This window comes from Gymnodraco acuticeps, unplaced genomic scaffold (assembly GCF_902827175.1).
Source record: "Gymnodraco acuticeps unplaced genomic scaffold, fGymAcu1.1, whole genome shotgun sequence".
Taxonomy (NCBI): Eukaryota; Metazoa; Chordata; class Actinopteri; order Perciformes; family Bathydraconidae; genus Gymnodraco; species Gymnodraco acuticeps.
Genome location: NW_022990617.1, coordinates 88,815 through 103,827, shown reverse-complemented (window position 1 = coordinate 103,827; position 15,013 = coordinate 88,815). Strand labels below are relative to the sequence as shown.

General features: G+C 40.4%; 1 long non-coding RNA gene across 1 annotated transcript; it reads right to left on the bottom strand.

Annotated features, from left to right (window-relative positions):
• Positions 1–12,276: 12,276 nt before the first annotated feature.
• LOC117554607 lies at positions 12,277–14,724 on the bottom strand. The gene is made up of 4 exons (XR_004570286.1): positions 14,600–14,724; positions 13,116–13,177; positions 12,877–13,025; positions 12,277–12,788 (listed from the first exon to the last, which is right to left on the bottom strand). It is a non-coding gene; the product is annotated as an uncharacterized LOC117554607 (long non-coding RNA).
• Between the last annotated feature and the right edge of the window lie 289 nt (positions 14,725–15,013).

Here is a 15,013-nt window from a genome sequence, read left to right as displayed (position 1 = left end):
GTATTTCATTACAGGAATTTGTATTTATCGAAGTACATAGGGAAATGTATTTATATGATAATTGGTTGGGTTTGAGAATGGATGGTGGCATACAATGTGTTGTCAATAAGTAAAGTTTTGCAATAAATGTGTATTGAGATGCTTTGCTTTTTTTCGTTGTTTAAACATTGTTTTGGTGGCTATCCTTGCTATGGACAAATGAATTATGAACTTTATGTAATTGGCACCCTTCATTCATCGTGAACCATTTTAGCCTTCACTATACTGTTTTGTAGGATCACTTGCTGCTGTTGTCACAAGCTTATGTAATGTATTAGGAAACAACTAAGATGCTTTGGATAACTTTGTTTCAGTTGGTATTTATTGACTTTACTTTGGTGACTGACTTTGGGGGGCTAGTCACCCTCACTGTTTGCTGTGGTCGGGCCACGAGGGAGTAACCGGTTTGCTATGTTTGCCAGGACTGCACTTGTGAGTCCCAAGGTGCACTCAATGTAGCCTGCCTCCCCATGTTATTGCCTCAGCCCACTAGATTCTGTTTTGTTTTCTCATACATAAACTTAGTATTAGATTTTAAGTAGGCCTATATATTTAAAATGTATTTTTGTCATAAAGATAATTTTAGCTGAATACTTCCAGTTTATGTGTTTTATTAAGCTCATCATTCGGCAACCTTTTATTGACCTGTAAATGTGACCCGCTCTATCGAAATCAGTCGGAAGTCGCAACGGCTCATTTCAAAATAAACGTGGATTTACGTAAAAAACTATTTTTTCGGGGTTCGGGTGTTTTGTTTGATTTTAAACAAACAAAGTCTTGGCTTTCAGAATATGAAACTTTTATTTCCAAAATCACACGATAAATACATTTGTGAAGCTTGTAAAGGGACGAAGACAGGCACCTCTCACTCGCAATCTGCTCTTCCGCAGCGCCGCCCCCCCTCCCTCCGGCTGACATTATGAATGTAAGAGTATAGTAATCATAGATAACACGGCAGGGACCGTTACAGTTTGTTTTCATCTGATTTCAATTAAACAAAGTCTTAGCTTTCCGAATATTAAACTTGTTTCGGCAAATTCAGATGATAAATACAGCTTTGAAGCTTGTAACGGCATAATTACAAGCGGAGAACGGAGTAACTTAACGTCACAGCAAGCATAGCAACAGCCGGTGTTTCTCGTGAGTGTTTTCCCCGGGAAACAAACACAATACACACAAACGCAAAATTACACAAACACACACAAACACATGCATACACACACACTCGGGAGCTTCCCCTCCAAACGAAAATATCTTCCCTCCGTAGTATTTTGATCATTTGCTCCACTAATAATCAATCAGATCGATGGATTCCAGAGAAGAGGAAACTTTGAAGGCCTTTTTCTCAAAATGATGACTCGGTGACAGTCATTATATAATGTGACATATTTTGCTTAATATTTGAAGTACAAAAACAATCCTGATATCATTAGAAAGCTAGGAATCTCCTCTTTCCAACAGTGTATACAACCCAAAATGTGTCTTCGGCTCAATGCGACTGATTTCGATGGAGCAGGTCACAAATACATTTAATAAAAATACATTTATATTTTGAAACGCTTCTCTGTCCCTCAGTTAAAGAGGCCATTATGGTTTTTGGGGTTTTCCCCTTCCTGTAGTATGTTACTTTTAGGTGTTTGTGTATGTTAATGGTCTTACAAAACTCAGACTTCTAAAAAAAAAAAAGCACCAGTTGGAACATTAAAGAAAGTAAACATGTGAAAGTAGAGGCACAGAATACAAATATAAACCTGAGAAATGTGCATAATACTGTATGGCCTCTTTAGTGAACCTGTGAACTTAAAGTTATTGGTAGGTAAAGCATTGCCATTTTACACCTATTTCCAGGTGTGGTGTCGGTTCTCTATCTCTTTTAACAATATATAATAATGTCCTGAACAAACCCAACCCCCCACCCACAACAGCGTGCTACTTGCACTGGTGCTATGATGTTTAAAAATGAACCAGCTTTGGGAGATGAGAGCCACAGGAGCAGTGACATTGTTCATTTGCCGAATGCAACTCATAAAGTACAATACATTTAATATCACTAAACAACATTACTGGTGATTACCTCTCTACACTGAATATCAGATGTCTGCTTGCATCGTCTCCCTCTTTTATACTTCCTGCTGCCAGAGTTTTGTTTTTCAAAAATCAATCAAGAAAAACAGCTTGTGCACGGCTTCACGCACCCAAAACAGTTTGCTCTTCCCAGTCCCAAACCACACACCTGTACCTGGGAGGTCAATGATATGCTTTTGCCCCATTACGCCATCTAGTGTTCAAAGTATATTTTATTAAAAAAATGTAACCATTGTAATGGGTGCAACAGCATCTATTCACCAACACAAAGCCTCAGGTACACACACACTGCACTGAATTAATGTGGGGAGTGGCTATAAACTGCTTTAATAGTCCAAAAGTAGGGACTGACTCCTGGTGGCTGATGTAATGCATGACAATACATCACATCAAAACAGCATGATAGAAATTATGTAGAATCAGTTTCAATGGTTTGTTTGCAACATCCGCAGCAATGATTTTATTCAACACTATTTACTGTAGCCCATACAGATTGTTGTTTTGTATGCATCAAAATAGCAATATGGCTGAAGAAGAAACATCTTTGTAGTAAGTATATGTTATATTTTGTCTATAAAATATCGAACCATTCATTTTTTTAACTGAATAATGTTAAAATTAAAATATAGTGGAAGATTAATTATACATGTCTGCAATTAGTAAAAGGTTCCAAATAATTAAATAAATGATACTAATACAATTATGCAAATAATAACAATAATAATAATATATTGTATTATTATTATTATTATGATAATTATTATTATTATTAGTATAGTGGGTGCTGGAGATTACCGGTTAATATCCAGTAACGAGGGGTTACGTATGGTAACCCTTGTTATATAAGCACAGGCGGAGCCCTCTACTGGACTCATATCATGCAAGCATTCATCCACTGAGACTTCTATAAACGTAGCCGGCCCCGGGGCGGGCCTACCTGAATGCGCATGCATCTCACCTTATAAAAGGAGGCCTCGCCTCCTGACTGTCATCCTACACCTCTCTTCAGCGAGTGGTAGGGATAGGTTAGGATTTTTATCGATACCGGTATTTTTCGATACTCTTATCGATACTTTTCAATAATTTGGTGCTCAAAATTATAGACATGATTAAAAGATGTGAAGATTATACAACAGTCATTTTATTGTAATTTATTTGTATTTATTATTTAATGTACATTTTTCAATGTCATACCAAGCAGGTATGAGTGTGTTTGACAGTGTGTCTCTGGAAGGGGGGCGGTAATTAGGGGCAGTTCATAAATCCATGTAAACATGAACATTAGTCAGTTAAAACGAGACGCTGCGTGCGCACCTCCTAAACCGGAAGCTCCGGTCGGCTAACCATTATATTGCGTTTATTATTTATAATTGTAATGATGGATTATCAGTAATCATTTTAAAGTTACACAGAGACATTGGATTAACTGATTGTATGCCCTTAAACACAACTTTTGATCACAAAACAGCTAAGGTAAGACATAACTAGGGGTGCACATAACTTTTTTGCCCTTTTTTCATATACCGATAGCAGCACCGTTTGTCCAGCGGCTTAACGGTATACCAATACCGTCCAATCAGGTACTGGTACTGACTTAGTACCGGTTCTCGATACCCATCCCTAGCGAGAGGCATAGGACCGACAGGGCCCCGAGTAGAGGGCTCCGCCTGTGCATATATAACAAGGGTTACCATACGTAACCCCTCGTTATATCTCTCACAGGAGCCCCGATGGATACACGCGCTGTCGTCCAACAACACCGTTCCACCCCACTGCCCCTGACCGGCTTTCTGGTTAGCAGCCGCTGCACCGCACCCTCCTTTACCTCGGTTGTGACCGTGGAGAAGTCTGGGCCGCAGCTGACAGAAAACAGTGCTCAGGGCTCCTCCCCCCCGCCCATAGGCCGACGGAGAGAGTCCCCAGCCCCATATGGGCTCAATGTGCACCACATCTCTCGAGTCCCTAAGGAGCACGGGGAGAGCACCAGTGCCCCATGTCCCTCACACTCAGACACTGACCCCGTGCAGAGTGTGTGTGGACTATAGTGTGGAGGGCTCTCCCCTCCTGCCCCGTATGGGCCCAGTGCCCACTACGTTCCAGATGCCCACTGACCCACAGCTCCCCCCCCCCCCCCCCCCCCGCCCCCACTCCTCACCAGTCCTGTGTTGCCCCAGCAAGCACAGACGATGAGCAAGAGCCAGACATGTCCAAGAGATAAAACGTTATGAAGGGGCCGTGCATTTGCCTTTGAATGGAGGCGGGATGCTGCAAAACTGGAGTGAATAACCCTGTTTCAGCGTCATGTCCATCCACTTTGTTAACACACAACTGAGTTTCCATTCCCCATAACATTGTGTTAGGGGACAAGCCCCCATGGATCAGATTGTTCATTTGGCCAATGCAGCGGTACGAATAATCGCTCCCGTCCTGAGGCGGGGGTGTCCGTCTGGTGGGGAAATCAGGGAGACACCCAACACGCTGCTCGCTGAAGAAAAAATGATGACAGTCAGGAGGCGAGGCCTCCTTTTTATACGGTGAGATGCACGCGCATTCAGGTAGGCCCTTCCCGGAGCCGGCTACGTTTATAGAAATCTCAGTGGATGAATGCTTGCATTATATGATCAAGGGGTAGTACCCATAGAGTCCAGTAGAGGGCGGAGCCTGTGAGAGCAACACAGTCTCATTCCCTGATCGTACAATAGCGACGCTTGGTCAGGGTCCTTTGGCGTGCAGTTGTGACGCGCAGAGTCTCCTTCAGCTTCATAAACGGACGTGAAGAGATTTCAACTGATTGCAATGTATTCCCATCGGCAGCGGTATTTGACACTACCCAGAATCCTCAGCATTCCGCTTTGCTCGACAAACCCCGTGATTAGTCCTCAAGCTCTGTGATTGGTTGACCTCCAACTGCATTCCATATGAAAAAAAACGTTTCGTAAAAGATAAAATCATACTTTATTCAGCAGTGCTTGCTTTACTCTTTAAAAGTCATCACATTAATGCATAATAAATGGTTTGGCTGCATTAAATATTACACATCTGTCGTAGTTCTTTATTTATCTACAGAGATCGGGCCTCAGAATAGAGCGGAAACTATTCTTTTACCGTTCTGTTTTAATTTCACAATAAAGTTAGTCGTAATAATTTGTTTTGATATTATTGTTTTTTATTAACTAGACCGCTGGTTAAGACCATCTTTTCTGTGTTGCTGTGGGTTTTTCGCTTTTGTGTTACAAATATCAAAACAATAACAAAATATATCCATCGTAAACTAAACCGGAAACAGCAGTATATTTTATTGTGTTAACACTGTAAACTTGACAGTTTTTTAAAAGCCAAACCACCTACTGGTTAAAGCACGTTATTACACGTTTAGAGTTATTGCAATGCAGGTAGATTGTGTTGCATTTTAACAGTGGTTAACTAGGTTGTGTGTATATTTGTGCTTGTTCTTATAGCTCTGTTTATCTTGTAATACAAACGTTAACTCTGGTTAACTTGTACCCAGGCTGTATTTTGGTGACTGCCTATTTTTGTTAGCCTTATATTCTTTTTATTTCACTTTAGAAGTGAGGTTTTCTTTAGGTTATTTTGTTTGTTGGATATTTTGTTTGTCTAAAACTTGCAAACTCTTATTTAAAGACTCTCCCTTAGTTCCTCTGTTTACTTATTTCAACCGGTGCCTTTGTGGCCTTTTTGCTTTGATTGCGGCGGTTTGTTGCCAAGTTTATTGTGCGCATTCATTAAAACAACTTCCTATTTACCAATTTCAACTGGTTATATGTTACCTTCCACTTTACACGAGCCGGGACGTAACATAGCTAACTCTACCAAAGGAAGTAGAAGTTACCTTCGTCACATGAATACACTAGATACGCACAGTAGCCTATGAGCAGTATGAACAGTATTAACAGTGTGTATGAATATGCTAGGTTATGTAAAGTAGGAACACGGTAAGCAGTGCAAGTATAGTATAAAATAAAGAGATATTCATTTCATGATGATAAACATTGTGGAGAAATGATGAAAAATGTGAATGGAAGTGGCGACGTAAAACTGACACAAAACAACAACAAACTTTTGCCGAGCCAATCATCATGAGCACGGGGTCAAAACCACCAATGAGCGCTCAGCTCGATATACCAGCGAGTCGTTTCCCATCAAGCATTTAGCTTCTGCAGCTCGTGGAGAGAAATTGCTCCGCCTCGCTCTCAAGGCTGCCGGCGTCTTTGTCCCACGAGATTTCAACGTCTCACTCATGTACTCGAGCCTCCAGAGCAAGCCCTCAGGAAGTGTGCCGGACTCTGAGGAAAATATTCGTTGTGGCCAAACGGCGGTACTACACTTCCGTATCAGTCGCTGGGCCCGGAAATACTTTTTCCCATTGACTAACATTGGGAAAGAGACGTCTGTACATCGTTGGATAATTTTTTTTAAACTACCCAGTATGAACATTTGTATAGCCCTTATTAAAAACATTCGGTCCTCAAGTTGTAAAATGTGCTAATAACGTTTATCTGAGAGTTCATTTCCTCTGCATTATGAACGTGCATCTAACCCACGGGACCGCGCCGCCCGGCACGTTCATGTGACGTGTTCAGTACTACATGAGCTTTACCCCCATGCACAATAAGAACGGATTATGTGATTATTTGAATACTTTCGTGACGTTTTGCTCTCTCAAAAGTTGGGCCATGTTGTCCTCATGCGCCAATGAGCAACTCTCATAGGAATGAACTAGGCCCCGCCTCCCACGCTGTATCTAGTTCTTATTATACATCCATGCCCCCAGAGCAGGGATGGGCAAATGGCGGCACGCGGGCCGCATGCGGCCCCCACCTCCTCTTTTTGCGGCCCTCAGATTAATTTATAAACAACGTAATTAATAAAAAGTACTTTTAGTACTGATACCGTCCACTAGACTCCTAGTTACGTCGCGAGCTGCGTAGATGATTTCAAATACCGCAAAATAATCTGTGACGCATTTGTGTGTATTGTGTTTGTTTCCCGGGGAAACCCTCACAAGAAACACCGACTGTTGGTATGCCTGCTGTGACGTTAAGTTGCCTCTTGTAATTATGCCTTTACAAGCTTAGAAGTTGTTTTTATCATCTGAATTTGGCGAAACAATTTTAATATTCTTAAAACCAAGACTTTGTTTATTTGAAATCAGATGAAAACAAACTGTCACGGACCCTGCCGTGTTATCTATGATTACTACGCTTTTCATTCATAATTTCAGCGGGAGGGAGGGGGAGTGGTGCTGAGGAACAGCAGGCTGACAGGTGTCTGTGTTGACATTCCCCTTATTGTGGAATAAGGGGAATGCAGAGACAGGCTACAAGTGTTTTAGGTTCAAGTTAGACAACTAATGTCTGGGTTAGTGTTCATGACTTCATGTGTATGTCATCTAATGGTTAATCTCAATACACACACATTTTCCGTGCTTTCCAATAGCTTAAAATAGTTGTATTCCACTGTTTAATAACCTGTTCAATACAAACATGCCACTTGTAAAAACGAAATAAAAAATGTGTTTAGTGAGCTTATTAGAGGATGTTCCCATTTTTTGGGGATGTTCCCTTTGATTGTAAAATGTCAATGAAGATGTCAGACTTAGTATATTTGTTAATAATTACATACAACACATGGACTTTTTGTGTGTGTGTGTTCCAAGTGAATCTGCGGCCCCCTGGTGGCCAGTACATCAATGATGTGGCCCCCACCACCATCAAAGTTGCCCATCCCTGCCCCAGAGCAAGCAGGTCTCGCTCATCTCAAATGAGCCTAGACACTTTGGAGTTAGGGGTGAGGGGTTATACTGAGAAGCGGCTGCTTCTTCTCAGTCAGCATCTGTTCCAGCTGAATCAGATGACTTAAGCCAACAAGGGCACGAGGCAGGCACAGAAGAAGATGAAATGGATATGTCAGAACATTTCAGTGATCTTTTTCTAAGAAACGTCTGTTTATTCTACCTGAAATGCAGGGACAGTTTTTACTACCTGCTTCAACCTACACAACATTGTTGAGGAGATGCAAAACATACATTAGTTGGGTCAGACATATATGTTGAGTAAACGTTTTTTTTAACTTTTAAAGATGATTATTTTGGGGCATTTCTGTTTTATCGGACTGAGGCAGTAGAGATCGACAAGAAACAGTGGCGAAAGAGGAGAGGATTTGCAGCAAAGGGCCCTGCCGGAATCAAATCTTGGCTGCTGTGTGTGGAACGTGTTCTACGAGGTACAGCACTTTGGCAACCAGTTAATTGTGTTTTTGAGTGTGAATTTAGCCTATTTATTTTAATTTGCAACAGTAAATTGAAAAGAGTAAAAAAGTTGAAGCTTGATATGATGTTGTCTTTTAGCTAATGGGATATATTTCCTCCTGTCTTGTCTTATTTCCTTAATCTTTCTTTCAGGTATTATATCTGCCAATGGTTGTACGTGACATGGACCTCCTCCACCTCTTTGCTGTCCTAATAGTCAACCCTTCTATCAGATCCCTGACAGAGGTAAATAGTGGTAAGTTGTTATACAGTTCAGTGTACGTTAATTTAACAACATACAGCTTGAGCTTTATCTCTGTTTTAATAAATCCTTTATTGCTAGTGATTTTAATAAACTGGGATTTGTTACATTCAAATGTTATATTTGTAGAAATCCTACATGCTATCAGCAATCAATGAATCAAATGCGCCAACACAAAAAGGCAGAAATCTATTGGAACTGCTTCTTTATATTTCTTCATCAAGAGACATTGAGCCTAACTGTTGTAATCAGCCTCTCAGAATGTCAGCAATTTATCCCTCAATCTATTAGATATACTAAAGCATATTTATAAGTTGGACTGTTTACAACATTTCACCATTTCCTTCTCTCTTAACTTCTCTAATGTTTAGTTTTTAATTTCTTATTGTTGTTATTGTAATGTTCTTTATTTTTATTGTGAGAAGCACTTTGTAATTGTATAAGTACTATATAAATAGTTATACTAACAGTATTGTGATTATCATCATTACTATTATTTTCTAAGATTTTCTTTGTTGTCTTTTTTATGGCTGCAGGAAGGATCATGCCAGCCCACATCAAACAGTCACATTAAAACAGTTACTAAATCAGCCTAATATCACCTAAAGAACATATCTAGGATTAAAAGACTAATGTCACAGCAGGATTTGGAAAAACTTTTCCATGCTTTTATCTTCAGTAGACTAGACTGCTGTAATGGTGTCTTCACAGATCTCACAAAAAAATATATTAGAAAGCTGCAGCTAATTCAGAACACTGCTGCTCGAGTCCTCACTAACACTAAGAAAGTGGATCACATCACTCCTGTTCTGAAGTCTTTACACTGGCTATCTGTGTGTCAAATAATTTATTTCAAAAATACTGCTGCTGGTTTATAAAGCATTGAATGGTTTAGGCCAGGCATCCTCAAAGTCCGGACTCCGGTCCGGATCCAGACCGAACCACAACTGTCTCTGGACTCTGAGCAAATTATACTTTTCATATGTATTATCTGTGTTATCTGCGAGACATCGCCACAACGCAACGAGTCAAAATGATCCGCTATGTCCATAGACTGCAAACAGCACTCTGCATGTCCTGTTCCACTGTCTGTGTGTGTCTGTCAACGCATTGGTCCAATCACATTCAGCATCCCGTCAGCGTTTTTCCCCCCCAAACAATCTGTGAATGCAGGTGCGAAAAATGTGTGTCTCGTCTCTTTCAACCTGTCTGAGTCAGAGCGAGAGTTTAAAAAAAACAAAATTCAGAGCGAGAGTTAACAGCTCATCTAGTTCCATCTGTACTGTAGCTAGTAGCCTAGTTTCACCTACCGGGGTGGCAACTGACACCCTCAAAATAGGCATTGCCACCCCAGCTGCCACCCCAGTTGGCAGCTTTGTTTTGAAAGAAAAGTTGTGGCTCATCGGACATTTATGAGAGAAAGTCTCTAATGTCCGAGTGCAAGTGAATGCAGCATAAGATGCACGTCATGTAACCCCTCCCCCAGTCCTGGTGCGAGCGTGGACATATGATTGGCGGCGATTTCATTTGGGGAGTGGAGACGTCGCAAAACGAGAAGCATTCGGACCCAAGCACTGAAGGAATGAAGTATTTGCGGTCGACACTGACAGAGAAGAGACTGTCAGTTTGGCTGTACTCAGCATTGAATCAAAACGCACTAAAGCTGTTGATCTTAATACGTTTGTGAGGCGTTTTGCTGAACAAAATGGTAATAGCCGCATTCAGCTGTAATAGACATGTCAACTTGATGCTCTGCTCACGGATGAGCATACAAAACTATTAAGATGATGACCTTACGTGTGTAAATATATTGTTTTCTTTGAGGGGGTCTGCCCCCAAAAAACAGTTTGAAGTCCTGAGAAAGTCAAATAAGACGGTGTGTAAAACTACACTGCCCAGACAAAAAAAAGTAACCACTTTGATTGAACTAGGCCAGTAGGTAAGGACTTTCCACTGGATAATAACTGAAGTATAAAATAATGCATGACTGAAGTGATGGAGTCCATGTTGAAGGCAAACAAAAAGAGGAAATAACAGGTAAAATCAAGCAAATCCCCCTCTCAGATTCCACAGCAACCAGAAGAACATAAATACTGGCTGGTGATTTGATTAATCAGCTTTTTGATGGAATAAAAAATGCACAGTGCATTTTCTTAGCTTTGGGTGAGTCCACTGACACCACTGACAATGCTCAGTTGCTGGTGTTTGTGAGTTTTTATTATGAGGCAAAGGGGGAGTTTGTTGAAGATGTGTTGGGCCTGACGAACCTCAGTGGACACAAAAGGGGGAAGACATTTATAAAGCAATAATGGGAATGCTGAATGAAAGAGGGTGCAGCTGCCTTTATTCATAACTGTGCAGCTCTTACACTGCGACTCTGAGGGATCAAGCACAGACACAATAACAATGAAAACTGCTGCATACAGATTATTTTTGTTTTTGCAACCTCGTGTTAAGAATCTTGTTGCAATTGTTTAAAAGTTTGGATGACCGTAATAAACGGACCTTTGTCTTATTGAAACATTTATTTTGGACCTTTAAGATTTGTATTTGAGTACCCCTGGTTTAGGCCCAACATGCATTTCTGACCTGCTACATTATGAACCATCCAGATCTCTCAGGTCTTCAGGGACTGGTCTAAGGACACCCTCTGTCTAAGGACAGAGGGTGTCGTTTTTCTCATACTGATATTCTGAACAATCTGTGTTGTTGTATTTGCTGTAAAGTGTCTCTACTGTAGGCTAATTATATGTACAGCACTTTGGCTCGACCAAAAATCGTTTATAAATGTGCTATATAAATAAAACTTGATTTGATTTGGTCAGCTTTCTGTCCCCAGAGTCAGAACTAAACATGGAGAAGCAGCGTTCAGTTATTATGCTCCAAATATCTGGAACAAACTCCCAGAAATCTGCAGGTCCGCTGAAACTCTTACTACTTTTAAATCCAGGCTGAAGACTTTTCTTTTTGCCGCTACTTTCAATTGAACTATTCATATCGATGTAGTATTGTTAGATGTGCCAAGAGCAAGGACTGTCTTAGGTAAGACAGCTTTTATATGTGCAGCGCCACTTGCTTGGAACAGTCTACAGCTCAAATTGAAACTGAGCAATTTTATTCCTCTGAATGTTTTTAAAGCAAGTCTAAGAGAAATGCTCTTTGAAACTATGGGTATTTGTAAATGTTGATAAGTATGTAAATGTAGCTTGTATGATATCCTCTATTGTTTTATGTTGTTTCATGTGGAACATAATTGCTGCAGGTCTCCCTTGAAAAAGAGATCTATGATCTCAAGGGACAATTCTGGATAAATAAAGGTTTGAAATGAAAATATCTTAAACTGCACTGTAACTTTTATTCATGTATTTTTTCTTTTAATGTTTATTTTATTATCTTTGCTTTGTAATGACTGTTTTTAAATGCCATTTTCTTAATGTCTTTCATTTTTGTAAAGCCATTTGAATTGCCTTGTGTTGAAAAGTGCTATATAAATAAACTTGCCTTGCCTTACATTAAACCTGCCTGATTGATTTACACACCAACAATTACAAAAAGAAAAAGAGAGACAAATGAATTTCTTAAAATAGTTTGTATTCTGGTCATTGTTAGTTTCTGACAGAAATAATTTTGCAAACAGGAAATCTAACAGAATACAGTGTGCATGATTATATAAATAAATAGTGTGTATAAATAAGAACATTAACAGTGCATTGCTATGACATCCAAAGATTATGATTATAACACAGTATGCATTTGTTCTGAGTTGGAAAGTGTAGCCCACAAGGAGCTGCATTTGTTACTTCCAAAACTAAAACATATAGCATTTAAATAACCTTCACTACGAAAAATAATGCCAAAGGAAAGTGCTTACTGGAGCAAGATGAATTAGTATTAGTGCAATTGTTGCCTTACATCCCAATGTTATATTGTTATGCCTATTATTATTGTGCTATTTGAATGGAGGATTAACATTAATTTCATTGCACGTGTTACCCAAATCTGTAAATCACGAAAGACACCGGAGTCCTTTCTCAAATGAGTGGCACTACGACCATTGGCTGGACAGTCGCCATGACAACAGTACAAGGAAGGATGCAGTGATCGGACTGATGTAATGGCTCACTCCACTTGAATCTGAAAGGAAAAGAACGAAACAAACTTTAGTTAAACAAGTGTGCATCTTTTGACTGCACTGCTGATTAAGTAGCTCAGTTTAACTTACGAATGCCATTCAGGTCGAGCAAGCTGCCTTCAATGTCGAAGCCGATGACGCTTGCAGCTGCGCTCATTAAGACCTGCGCTATCTGATTGTTATTAGGAACAGATGTGCTTGAAAAGCTGAGGTCCATGTTGTTGACGATCGATCCATTACTGCAGAAGAAAACATTTGTTAATGTTTGAAATATCAGATTTAGGCCACTATTCATAAACTGTCACTCGATATGTCATAAAACAAATTACCTGAATGAATTCACTTCCAAGAACTTGAATGAAGGGAATTCCCTTTGAAAGACAGGTGTAAGCTGCAGACAGGAAAATACAAAGGTATACAACTTTTCACTTTACTCTCGACAATGAACTGTGAACATATGAGAACATTTATTTGTCATCATATACATCTCTGTCAACAATTCATTCTAGAAATGTAAGTATGAAAATATATTATATATTGACTGTTTTGTACGGAGCCCTGGAGGGTTCATAGAGAGAAAAATAAATAAAACGTGACCACGTTTTACTTTCTCGTGCGCACGCTTTAGTAACTCGTGCGCACGAGTTACTAAAGCGTGCGCACGAGTTACTAAAGCGTGCGCACGAGTTAATAAAGCATGGCCTCGTTTTGTGTGTGTGTGTGTGTGGGGGGGGGGGCATTTGTTTATGATAGTATTGTTCGTTCCGGTGCACTCCGGCAGGACTATAGCACAACGAGATTAAGATTAAACACATTTCTTTCACTTGGGAATACACTTAACTATGGGGAACCAGATTTGTTTAAAGTACTGTTCGTGGTCATTTGAAAACAAATGCCGGTGGTGTCGGATACACACGAACACGCACACAGAGCGGAGCTGAGCACACACACACACATCATGCGCCCCGGTGACAGGACATCTCCTTCATAAAACGAGGGAGAATACTCTGGTAGTTCGATGTGTGAATAGGTGTGTGTGGTTAAACGTAGCAGCCTCGATCTCTATTCAGCGGTTCTAATGAAGGGAAACGCAGTGAAGTAAACAGTAAAAGGCACAGCTCTTTGCAGCTGGTGCTGCTCTTCTCAGATTCTGCTGAGTTACACGTTACTGCCTCCAGTGCCCTGTACGACGAAGCCAGTTCAACAGACCCTGGACCTGGACATGTTCGATTTACCTGGCTTAACTAACCCTAACAAACGCGATGTCGATAAGCGGTCCTACGAAGCTGGTTATCAACTCAGTAAATCAACCAGGGTTTCTCTGTCCGGCTGAGAGCGCGCTCACGTGAAAGGGACGGGGTTAGCAACATTTGACCAATCACAAACATGGAGACGCGTGCTCACAGCGCAGCGTCATACTTCATGAATGAATAGTGTAAATAGCAAATCCTGCTTCGTAGTACAGGCCACTGGTGCCGCAGAGATTTCATAAAGTGAAGGAGGTTTTCCTTCTATAAAACAGCTGTGGGCAGCAGATACTGTGAGTCACAGACAGGAATCCCTCAATTTAAATAAAACGAGGCCACGCTTTAATAACTCGTGCGCACGCTTTAGTCACTCGTGCGCACGAGAAAGTAACTCGTGCGCACGAGAAAGTTAAACGTGGCCACGTTTTATTTATTTTTCTCTCTATGAACCCTCCAGGGCTCCGTAGTTTTGTGAGTTTTTATTTATTGTATTCTTTGAGTGTGACAGTGTGTACTTGAGCTGTCCTTATTCAATATTCAGAGATCATTCTTAGAGTGAGACGTACCTGTTCTTTAATCTTCGCTGCCCGATTTATATAAGCTGTAGATGATGGATTCAGCAAGTCACTTGTAAAGTCGGTGAGAAGGGACCTGAATATCACCCTTTTTATAACGAGTGCTTCAGTTATGGGTGCAGCAGTGTTGGGTGCTTCAGGTCTAGGCGTGGGAGCTGTAATTGGATCTGTCACTGGACTGTCTGTAAAACAAAAATATTAACAATATGTGAATACATTTTAGTGCAAACACTCAAAAGATATATTTATCCTTGTATGATGTAAAATATACTTTGGTTGCAGTTTCACAGACCAATAGGAACCATAATAAAAGGCTTTCAAAAAGTAGCCTTTGCAAACATTCTATTATCTTATCTAGTGAATGATGAGTAACGATTTATCAGTAAATAAGAGATTATTCAATTA